Below are 10908 nucleotides of genomic sequence, written 5' to 3' on the forward strand. Positions count from 1 at the left end.
AATAATACAATACTAATAGAAAAGCACTTAGGGTACCACTACTAGCAGCTTGCTAAATAACAAAATAATGCTACTATACTCAACTAGCCAGAGGTCAGGAGCTCAGTTCACTTCAGATGTTGGTTACACACTGAATAGAATACTCTCAACCTGCCTACTTATCCCTTGAGCTGTGCTGGCTAAACCACACACTTCACAAGGCAATCAAGTGGCCTATACAGGGTGAAACTACTTATACTACTACAAAGTGCCAATAGCCTACTGCTTGAAGCACACAAACAATACAACTATAAACTACAGACTACCACACAAGCTAATAATACAATACTAATAGAAAAGCACTTAGGGTACCACTACTAGCAGCTTGCTAAATAACAAAATAATGCTACTATACTCAACTAGCCAGAGGTCAGGAGCTCAGTTCACTTCAGATGTTGGTTACACACTGAATAGAATACTCTCAACCTGCCTACTTATCCCTTGAGCTGTGCTGGCTAAACCACACACTTCACAAGGCAATCAAGTGGCCTATACAGGGTGAAACTACTTATACTACTACAAAGTGCCAATAGCCTACTGCTTGAAGCACACAAACAATACAACTATAAACTACAGACTACCACACAAGCTAATAATACAATACTAATAGAAAAGCACTTAGGGTACCACTACTAGCAGCTTGCTAAATAACAAAATAATGCTACTATACTCAACTAGCCAGAGGTCAGGAGCTCAGTTCACTTCAGATGTTGGTTACACACTGAATAGAATACTCTCAACCTGCCTACTTATCCCTTGAGCTGTGCTGGCTAAACCACACACTTCACAAGGCAATCAAGTGGCCTATACAGGGTGAAACTACTTATACTACTACAAAGTGCCAATAGCCTACTGCTTGAAGCACACAAACAATACAACTATAAACTACAGACTACCACACAAGCTAATAATACAATACTAATAGAAAAGCACTTAGGGTACCACTACTAGCAGCTTGCTAAATAACAAAATAATGCTACTATACTCAACTAGCCAGAGGTCAGGAGCTCAGTTCACTTCAGATGTTGGTTACACACTGAATAGAATACTCTCAACCTGCCTACTTATCCCTTGAGCTGTGCTGGCTAAACCACACACTTCACAAGGCAATCAAGTGGCCTATACAGGGTGAAACTACTTATACTACTACAAAGTGCCAATAGCCTACTGCTTGAAGCACACAAACAATACAACTATAAACTACAGACTACCACACAAGCTAATAATACAATACTAATAGAAAAGCACTTAGGGTACCACTACTAGCAGCTTGCTAAATAACAAAATAATGCTACTATACTCAACTAGCCAGAGGTCAGGAGCTCAGTTCACTTCAGATGTTGGTTACACACTGAATAGAATACTCTCAACCTGCCTACTTATCCCTTGAGCTGTGCTGGCTAAACCACACACTTCACAAGGCAATCAAGTGGCCTATACAGGGTGAAACTACTTATACTACTACAAAGTGCCAATAGCCTACTGCTTGAAGCACACAAACAATACAACTATAAACTACAGACTACCACACAAGCTAATAATACAATACTAATAGAAAAGCACTTAGGGTACCACTACTAGCAGCTTGCTAAATAACAAAATAATGCTACTATACTCAACTAGCCAGAGGTCAGGAGCTCAGTTCACTTCAGATGTTGGTTACACACTGAATAGAATACTCTCAACCTGCCTACTTATCCCTTGAGCTGTGCTGGCTAAACCACACACTTCACAAGGCAATCAAGTGGCCTATACAGGGTGAAACTACTTATACTACTACAAAGTGCCAATAGCCTACTGCTTGAAGCACACAAACAATACAACTATAAACTACAGACTACCACACAAGCTAATAATACAATACTAATAGAAAAGCACTTAGGGTACCACTACTAGCAGCTTGCTAAATAACAAAATAATGCTACTATACTCAACTAGCCAGAGGTCAGGAGCTCAGTTCACTTCAGATGTTGGTTACACACTGAATAGAATACTCTCAACCTGCCTACTTATCCCTTGAGCTGTGCTGGCTAAACCACACACTTCACAAGGCAATCAAGTGGCCTATACAGGGTGAAACTACTTATACTACTACAAAGTGCCAATAGCCTACTGCTTGAAGCACACAAACAATACAACTATAAACTACAGACTACCACACAAGCTAATAATACAATACTAATAGAAAAGCACTTAGGGTACCACTACTAGCAGCTTGCTAAATAACAAAATAATGCTACTATACTCAACTAGCCAGAGGTCAGGAGCTCAGTTCACTTCAGATGTTGGTTACACACTGAATAGAATACTCTCAACCTGCCTACTTATCCCTTGAGCTGTGCTGGCTAAACCACACACTTCACAAGGCAATCAAGTGGCCTATACAGGGTGAAACTACTTATACTACTACAAAGTGCCAATAGCCTACTGCTTGAAGCACACAAACAATACAACTATAAACTACAGACTACCACACAAGCTAATAATACAATACTAATAGAAAAGCACTTAGGGTACCACTACTAGCAGCTTGCTAAATAACAAAATAATGCTACTATACTCAACTAGCCAGAGGTCAGGAGCTCAGTTCACTTCAGATGTTGGTTACACACTGAATAGAATACTCTCAACCTGCCTACTTATCCCTTGAGCTGTGCTGGCTAAACCACACACTTCACAAGGCAATCAAGTGGCCTATACAGGGTGAAACTACTTATACTACTACAAAGTGCCAATAGCCTACTGCTTGAAGCACACAAACAATACAACTATAAACTACAGACTACCACACAAGCTAATAATACAATACTAATAGAAAAGCACTTAGGGTACCACTACTAGCAGCTTGCTAAATAACAAAATAATGCTACTATACTCAACTAGCCAGAGGTCAGGAGCTCAGTTCACTTCAGATGTTGGTTACACACTGAATAGAATACTCTCAACCTGCCTACTTATCCCTTGAGCTGTGCTGGCTAAACCACACACTTCACAAGGCAATCAAGTGGCCTATACAGGGTGAAACTACTTATACTACTACAAAGTGCCAATAGCCTACTGCTTGAAGCACACAAACAATACAACTATAAACTACAGACTACCACACAAGCTAATAATACAATACTAATAGAAAAGCACTTAGGGTACCACTACTAGCAGCTTGCTAAATAACAAAATAATGCTACTATACTCAACTAGCCAGAGGTCAGGAGCTCAGTTCACTTCAGATGTTGGTTACACACTGAATAGAATACTCTCAACCTGCCTACTTATCCCTTGAGCTGTGCTGGCTAAACCACACACTTCACAAGGCAATCAAGTGGCCTATACAGGGTGAAACTACTTATACTACTACAAAGTGCCAATAGCCTACTGCTTGAAGCACACAAACAATACAACTATAAACTACAGACTACCACACAAGCTAATAATACAATACTAATAGAAAAGCACTTAGGGTACCACTACTAGCAGCTTGCTAAATAACAAAATAATGCTACTATACTCAACTAGCCAGAGGTCAGGAGCTCAGTTCACTTCAGATGTTGGTTACACACTGAATAGAATACTCTCAACCTGCCTACTTATCCCTTGAGCTGTGCTGGCTAAACCACACACTTCACAAGGCAATCAAGTGGCCTATACAGGGTGAAACTACTTATACTACTACAAAGTGCCAATAGCCTACTGCTTGAAGCACACAAACAATACAACTATAAACTACAGACTACCACACAAGCTAATAATACAATACTAATAGAAAAGCACTTAGGGTACCACTACTAGCAGCTTGCTAAATAACAAAATAATGCTACTATACTCAACTAGCCAGAGGTCAGGAGCTCAGTTCACTTCAGATGTTGGTTACACACTGAATAGAATACTCTCAACCTGCCTACTTATCCCTTGAGCTGTGCTGGCTAAACCACACACTTCACAAGGCAATCAAGTGGCCTATACAGGGTGAAACTACTTATACTACTACAAAGTGCCAATAGCCTACTGCTTGAAGCACACAAACAATACAACTATAAACTACAGACTACCACACAAGCTAATAATACAATACTAATAGAAAAGCACTTAGGGTACAACTACTAGCAGCTTGCTAAATAACAAAATAATGCTACTATACTCAACTAGCCAGAGGTCAGGAGCTCAGTTCACTTCAGATGTTGGTTACACACTCAAATACGTCCGTATCTCAACAGGTCTCTCCTGGTCTGACAGACTTTAGTCCCACGTTTGCTCACCGTCCCTGTGCTGCTTCTGCCCCTGTGTGGCCTGGTGGTTTTGCTGCGGCATTTGCACCCTCAACTAGAGAGGAAACGAATAATGCAAATGCTGTTTATAATCATAATCTTAATATTAGAAATACTTTTTCTGATACTTGCACTTTAATAATTCCTGTGTTATGCTAAAAAAAAAACCTCATGTCACTGACAATCAAATAGCACTAGATGGTTATAGTGTAGATGTGACCGAATAACAAAAAATAAGACAGACGGTGGAGTAGCTATTTATATTAAATCTACATTTGGCGTAAATATATTGCTTTCATCGTCACTTCCATTGTTAAAATAGAACTGGGCCAAACAAAAGTTGTAATAATAGCGGGCATATATCGCCCCCCCTACGTGCTCCCCCGTGTGCTATAGAAAAACTAGCACGTAGCCTATCCTGTCGGATTATGCCCACTTGGAGCTCCTGGTCACCGGAGACGCAAACTCGGACTGGCTTTCCCAATCCCCCAGTAATTTTAAGGAGGTATGTGTTAACCTTCATTTAACACAATTAATTAAAGAATACACTCGAACGAATTTAAACAATATTGATAGATCAACTTTGATTGATATCATTTTAACAAACAGACCCCATAAATACAACTTGAGTAGCGTTTTACCACTGGGCTTCAGCGATCACTGCCCCGTGGTATGCATTAGAGACATGAAAGCTCTCACAACCCCAACTTGTTTTGTCACTAAAAGGAACTTTAAGAATTTTAATGACCAGGGCTTCCTGCACGAGATCTCTCGTAGCAACCTGAACCTTGCTGGTGTTATCCCAAATCCTGATCTTGCACTAAACCATTTAACCACTGTTTTTAATACTATCACTGATAGGCTTGCTCCTTTTAAAAGGCTAAGAATTAAAAATAGATCAAATCGTTGGTCTATCTATGGAACTGCGGGCAAGAGATAAAGCATGGCGTACAGCAAGGACGTCTAAGAGGGAAGTGGATTGGCAGAAACAAATGTTGCCTACTCACATCGAAGGCCAAATCTGATTACTACTGCTCATCACTGGTACAATCTGAAAATAATCCATCAAAATGTTGGAAAATTATCAAATCCCTAAACTCTGGTCCTACATCTGCATTGCCACACTCTATTGACACTGAGGCTGGTCCTATTACCAACAAACATCTGATGTGATTTATTTAATCAACATTTCATAGCTGCTGGAAAACTGTTTGAAAGTTCTGACCCTTCCCTTGCAGGAGGTTTATCTGAATCTGACTCAAGTACACCCACAGTGGAGGAAAACAGAGACATGTTTTCATTTAAAGAACTTACTGTGACAGAGGTCCTATTTGAACTAAATACTCAACATTTTTGAACAAAATGCCTCAAATCATCCAATTGCCACCCAAGGCGTAAGAAGAAATGGCACCCTTTTCACATTGGCCTATTATAGCGCCACCAGGAGGCCACATCCTGACCTGCCCTGGTGGAGACCTGTGCCCCGCGGGGCACTTTATCTAGTTACTCTTCTTATCTTGTTCTTATCTTGTCACATTTCACTGCTTGTACCTGAATGAGAGATCGACAAATAAAACCCTGTTGAATCTTGATCTCTTTTGTCTTAGAGACTTGAGGCAAGTATGAGAAACAGTGGTGAAAAAGTACTATACGTTTTTATGTAAAAGTATCAATATAACAATGTGCCAGAAGCGTACCTGCCAGACCTGGCAGAGTAGTTCTAGAGTAGTTCCAACGGATTGTGTGGCCTTGCTTGGTCTTTCCCTAATGGGACTGATCGAGGGTAGCTACTGGGACGTAAGTCGGGACTTGATCACCCCGGCTGGGTCGCCTGAGTGAGGGGTATGATGCTCGAGAGACCCGAAACCGAAACCCAGATGACCTTGGGATACATCTGAGGAATGGATACGTCCCAGGTCCATCCATGCAACTCACACTCATGGAGAGAATTTGGATGGAAATGTCTAATAAGGTTTTTTATCACCCCAAAGCAGAAGACACACTTTGCAGGAGAGAACGCAAATTGTTGGAGACTGTGCGGAAACTAAAACGCCAATCACTGGCACATATTCTGGGACTGCCCGAAAATAAGACATTTCTGGACAGAAATACACAAGGCATTGGAAGCTGTAATTAAGGTGAAAATATTGTTTCATCCTAGGGAAAACAGACTTTCACACAGGTCATTTCAATACATATCCATTTCATATACTACTATTGTTGGCTTAGTTGGCATAAACATGGACTAACTTGGCATAAACATCAAACAAATTATTCAAATGCATATCATATAAACACCAGTAATAAATAATCATATAAAGATCATGGAACATCCATCGCACGAGACTCAGAATTATTTTTACTGCTGTTTATTCAACACCATGTTCTTAAAACACCATGCTGTAAACACCGTAGAACTGACATACAAAACAAGACAACAAACAACATTAACTTGGGACATTCATAGTTACATTCACAATACATAAACCTTCACAATAACATCCAAACAAATACAATACTGACCACTTTGCCTGCTTGCACATGAATGGGGGGGGGGGTCGACTTGGATCCTTCAGTCTTTCTAGAAAACCCTTTTGTTTTCTCTTCTTTTCTCTATTTTACTTTACTTCATTTCTTGTACTTAACTTTACTTTCTTCTGCTTTACATATTATAGAACTTCGTTCACTTTACTTCTCCTAGTTTACTTTACTTCTTCTTGTCTACTTTGCTTCCTTCCTTCCAACTGCTTTCTTCCTTCTGCACAGAGCTCTCTCTCATGTGATCTGCACAGTGCACTCTCCTTCAATGTAATGAGACTTCTGCCCTCTCTCACTCACAAACAGGTGTAACCAACAAGCTTAATTACCAGAAGCACAGATGCAACAAAGACACATAATTGAGAACCCTCAACACATAGAACACACTTAGAGCGCCCCCAAAAGGACAAATACAGAAAAATGAAAACCTTGACATGGCTGCAGTAACAGAACAAATACTCATCATAAACAACATTACAGGAATGCATCGTATAAGCAACATTACAGGATCTTCTCACTTCATTATAAAACAGTACAGGATCTTAACACAGAAGAAGATGCAGTTTAATGACAGAGAAGAGTACTTACTTATTAATGCATCAAAGTGGACCCGGACACAAGTTTGTACCTCTTCACCCCTCAAGACTTCAAACCAAATGTTTGAGAGTTACACCTGGGCCTATATAGTCCTATCACAGGTGTGGCAAATTAGGCCACCCACCACTAGGTGGAATGATTAAAACCACTTAGTCCAACTTAACCAACTCACAGCCACAGGGTGAGGGATTTTGTACAAGCGCCCCTCACTTCACCAAATATATCATCATTAGGGTATCATTTTTAATTTTGTTTACGTGCTTCTCTGGTCTCAGAATGTAGTCTCTTTTTACTTTCTGTCTGTTTGTCTTTGTTTGTCTTTTCCTTTCCGTCTGTTAAATATAAAAAAACTAAAGGAAGGTTTTTCTTTTTTGAGGGTTACACTTTTCAAGAAGTACACACACTACCAAGGTTTTTGTCAAATGTATCAATATTAAAGACATAACTTTGTGGTAAAATGTACACAGTTCTTAACTAAAGAATTGCACACAAAAGTAGTAATACATGTTAACATCTGCAATGATTTGTTTGGCTTGACAACAACAGAATGGTTAACAAAAAATATTAAAGTGATTAACAATGGCTTCACTCCAGTGTTGGTTATGTTGACTACTGTTGCAAACCAAAATGCCTCACGTGGACGTTAAAGCCCATCCAATTAGTAAGGGCATTTTATCAGGTATTTGACCAATCTGGGAACTAAATCGTTACCAAGAAATTTCTTCACCAATGTGTTTCTAAAGGTGTCTAATAACATGTACTAAAAGTTTGAAATTCAACTCCCGTGGGAAAGTTGAGTTATTAGCATAATATGTGACCATACCCATAACATCCTATATAAGGCAAAAAAGTCCAAATTTCATCATTCTTTAAGTAGCATGTGACATATGAAACTAGGGTGATTTCATGATTCTGAATCCATTCCAAGCATTAGTTTTGCAAAAAAAACACTCCTTGGGCTAAATTAGGCCATATCCACTTGACCAAATGTGCTGACCTCATCACGTTTGTGTGGCCGTTTTCCTCCCAAGGAGTGTTTTTTGTGCAAAACTAATGCTTGGAATGGATTCAGAATCATGAAATCACCCTAGTTTCATATGTCACATGCTACTTAAAGAATGATGAAATTTGGACTTTTTTGCCTTATATAGGATGTTATGGGTATGGTCACATATTATGCTAATAACTCAACTTTCCCACGGGAGTTGAATTTCAAACTTTTAGTACATGTTATTAGACACCTTTAGAAACACATTGGTGAAGAAATTTCTTGGTAACAATTTAGTTCCCAGATTTTCATAGATTTCTCTTACTAAATCTAATCCTGTGACATTGTTTTTTCTTTTGTTTTTATTTTACAATTTATCATCCATCTGATAAGAACCTTTCACCCCTTATGGAATAGCAAAAAAACATTATTATATCTTCCAGCAGAGGGTGCTGGATCTCAAATCTCAAAGGCCGCCAACCTTGAGGGCAGGGAGCTGCCCATGGTGCTGAACTGTATCAGTAGATCACTTACTTGCATGGCTCTGCATGGCTCTGCTTACACTGGACCGCACGCACGCACGCACGCACGCACGCACGCACGCACGCACGCACGCACGCACGCACGCACGCACGCACGCACGCACGCACGCACGCACGCACACACACACACACACACACACACACACACACACACATACACACATACACACATACACACATTCTGAATTGCAAAAACATATGAATGTACAGTATACTGTATGCAGTGCCATGTTTATTATGCTAATTTGTGTCCCTGGAATGCTGAATAAAGTAGATGCACATCAACTCAACCACAGACTCTCAGAAATGTGAAAATGATTTCACTATAAAATTATGTTAATTTGAACAAATTCAACTTATGTAAAAAAACAAACAAAAGAACAACAACATTGAAGCATGGGAGTTGTATATTTGTCATGTTGTATGTTTTGTCATGAATCACTTCCATTCTGTGTTAACAAACTGCATAAAAACCTAATGCAACATACAGTATGCAGCAGCATTTACATGACAAATATGCATGGACATTAAGAATTTAGTCGTAAACTGTTAAAATCACACTATAGATTGCATACTGTAAGTCCACTGGACTAACTAACTGTTTCATTTAGAGGAACTCTTGACCAGCATGACCAGTGTGTGACAGTATAGCACTTTAAAAGAATGAAGAAGTCTGCACACCGTTTTAAAAGCTCCCCACAACGTTTCGGCCTCTGTGGCCTTCGTCAGGTACTGAATAGCAGCGCATAGGACAGGTATAAGTGGGCAGAAACAAGTCAACATAATCACACCCGGGGCCCCAATTTGGGATTGAACTTGGCTATGACACTCAGGACAAAATAATGAAGCCCTTAGTATCCCTATGTGGCCACCAGGGGAAGAAATCATCACACATATACAAATATCAAGAACCCATATCACACAGTAAGTATAGCACTGTAAAATGTGGAGGGTTCGGTTAATTTGTACACTTTCAGAGTTAAATTAATCCTCAGGAGTTTGCATTTACAAACTCCATGGGTCAAATATAAAAGTCTGGATAGGGGGATGATCAGCATTTAACCCATCCACTTATGAGAGGCTAACGCCCCTCAATGTGTACTTTGGTGTATAGGCCTACTATAGGCACATTCACTCTTGTTTCTATACATTTGATTGTCCTTGCCAAAAACTGCCGGTGTTTTCATGGCCTCTTTGACTTCTGTTGGGTTGCCTTTGCCTTAGAGAATAACGCTTCAAGTAGGTAGAAATAAGCGTACCTGCATACTATGAGAGCCTGCAACTGAATGATATGAAGAAAGGTGTTGCTGAAAAACAGAATGCATGCTCAGCAAATCTTCCCCAGGCGAATAAAGATTTGTGCTCAGCTCAGCGACTCCTATAATTGTACCAAATGTTACCCTGACAAAAAGCTTTATTGGGTTAAGGTGCAGTGATTTTTCATTAATGATGAACTACTATAAGTCTCAGTCCTGATATAGTTTGGGGCTTTTCCAAATAATTCTGATCCATGAGAATTCCATGGGGACCTGAAAGCACACTTACAAATACAATTAGATAACGGTTGCGTCTCAACCTGCTGAAGTTGTAATGTTGTCCCCCCCCCCCCCCCCCCCCCCCCCATGATAACAAAAATATGGTTTGTGTGAAAATCAATGTACACAATATTCCATCACAGACTGAGTAGCCTAGTCTGCAAAAACAAATGGTAGTGTAGGCAATTTCTCCTGCATGGTCAGATGATGTAATGGTGTCTGTCTGTGCATTGTATTCTGGTCCACACCTCACATCCCACGTCCCACACTGAAAATAGCCAATCAACAAACTCACATTGCATACAGCTTGTATTATTGTATATCTGCTATTTTCGATGCTAAGTATATGAATCAGGCTTATAAGCTAGTTCTTGCATGATATTCCTCAATGTGCTTAACATATACAC

The sequence above is a fragment of the Electrona antarctica genome, assembly GCF_951216825.1.
Source record: "Electrona antarctica genome assembly, chromosome: 17".
In the NCBI taxonomy this organism is placed as follows: Eukaryota; Metazoa; Chordata; class Actinopteri; order Myctophiformes; family Myctophidae; genus Electrona; species Electrona antarctica.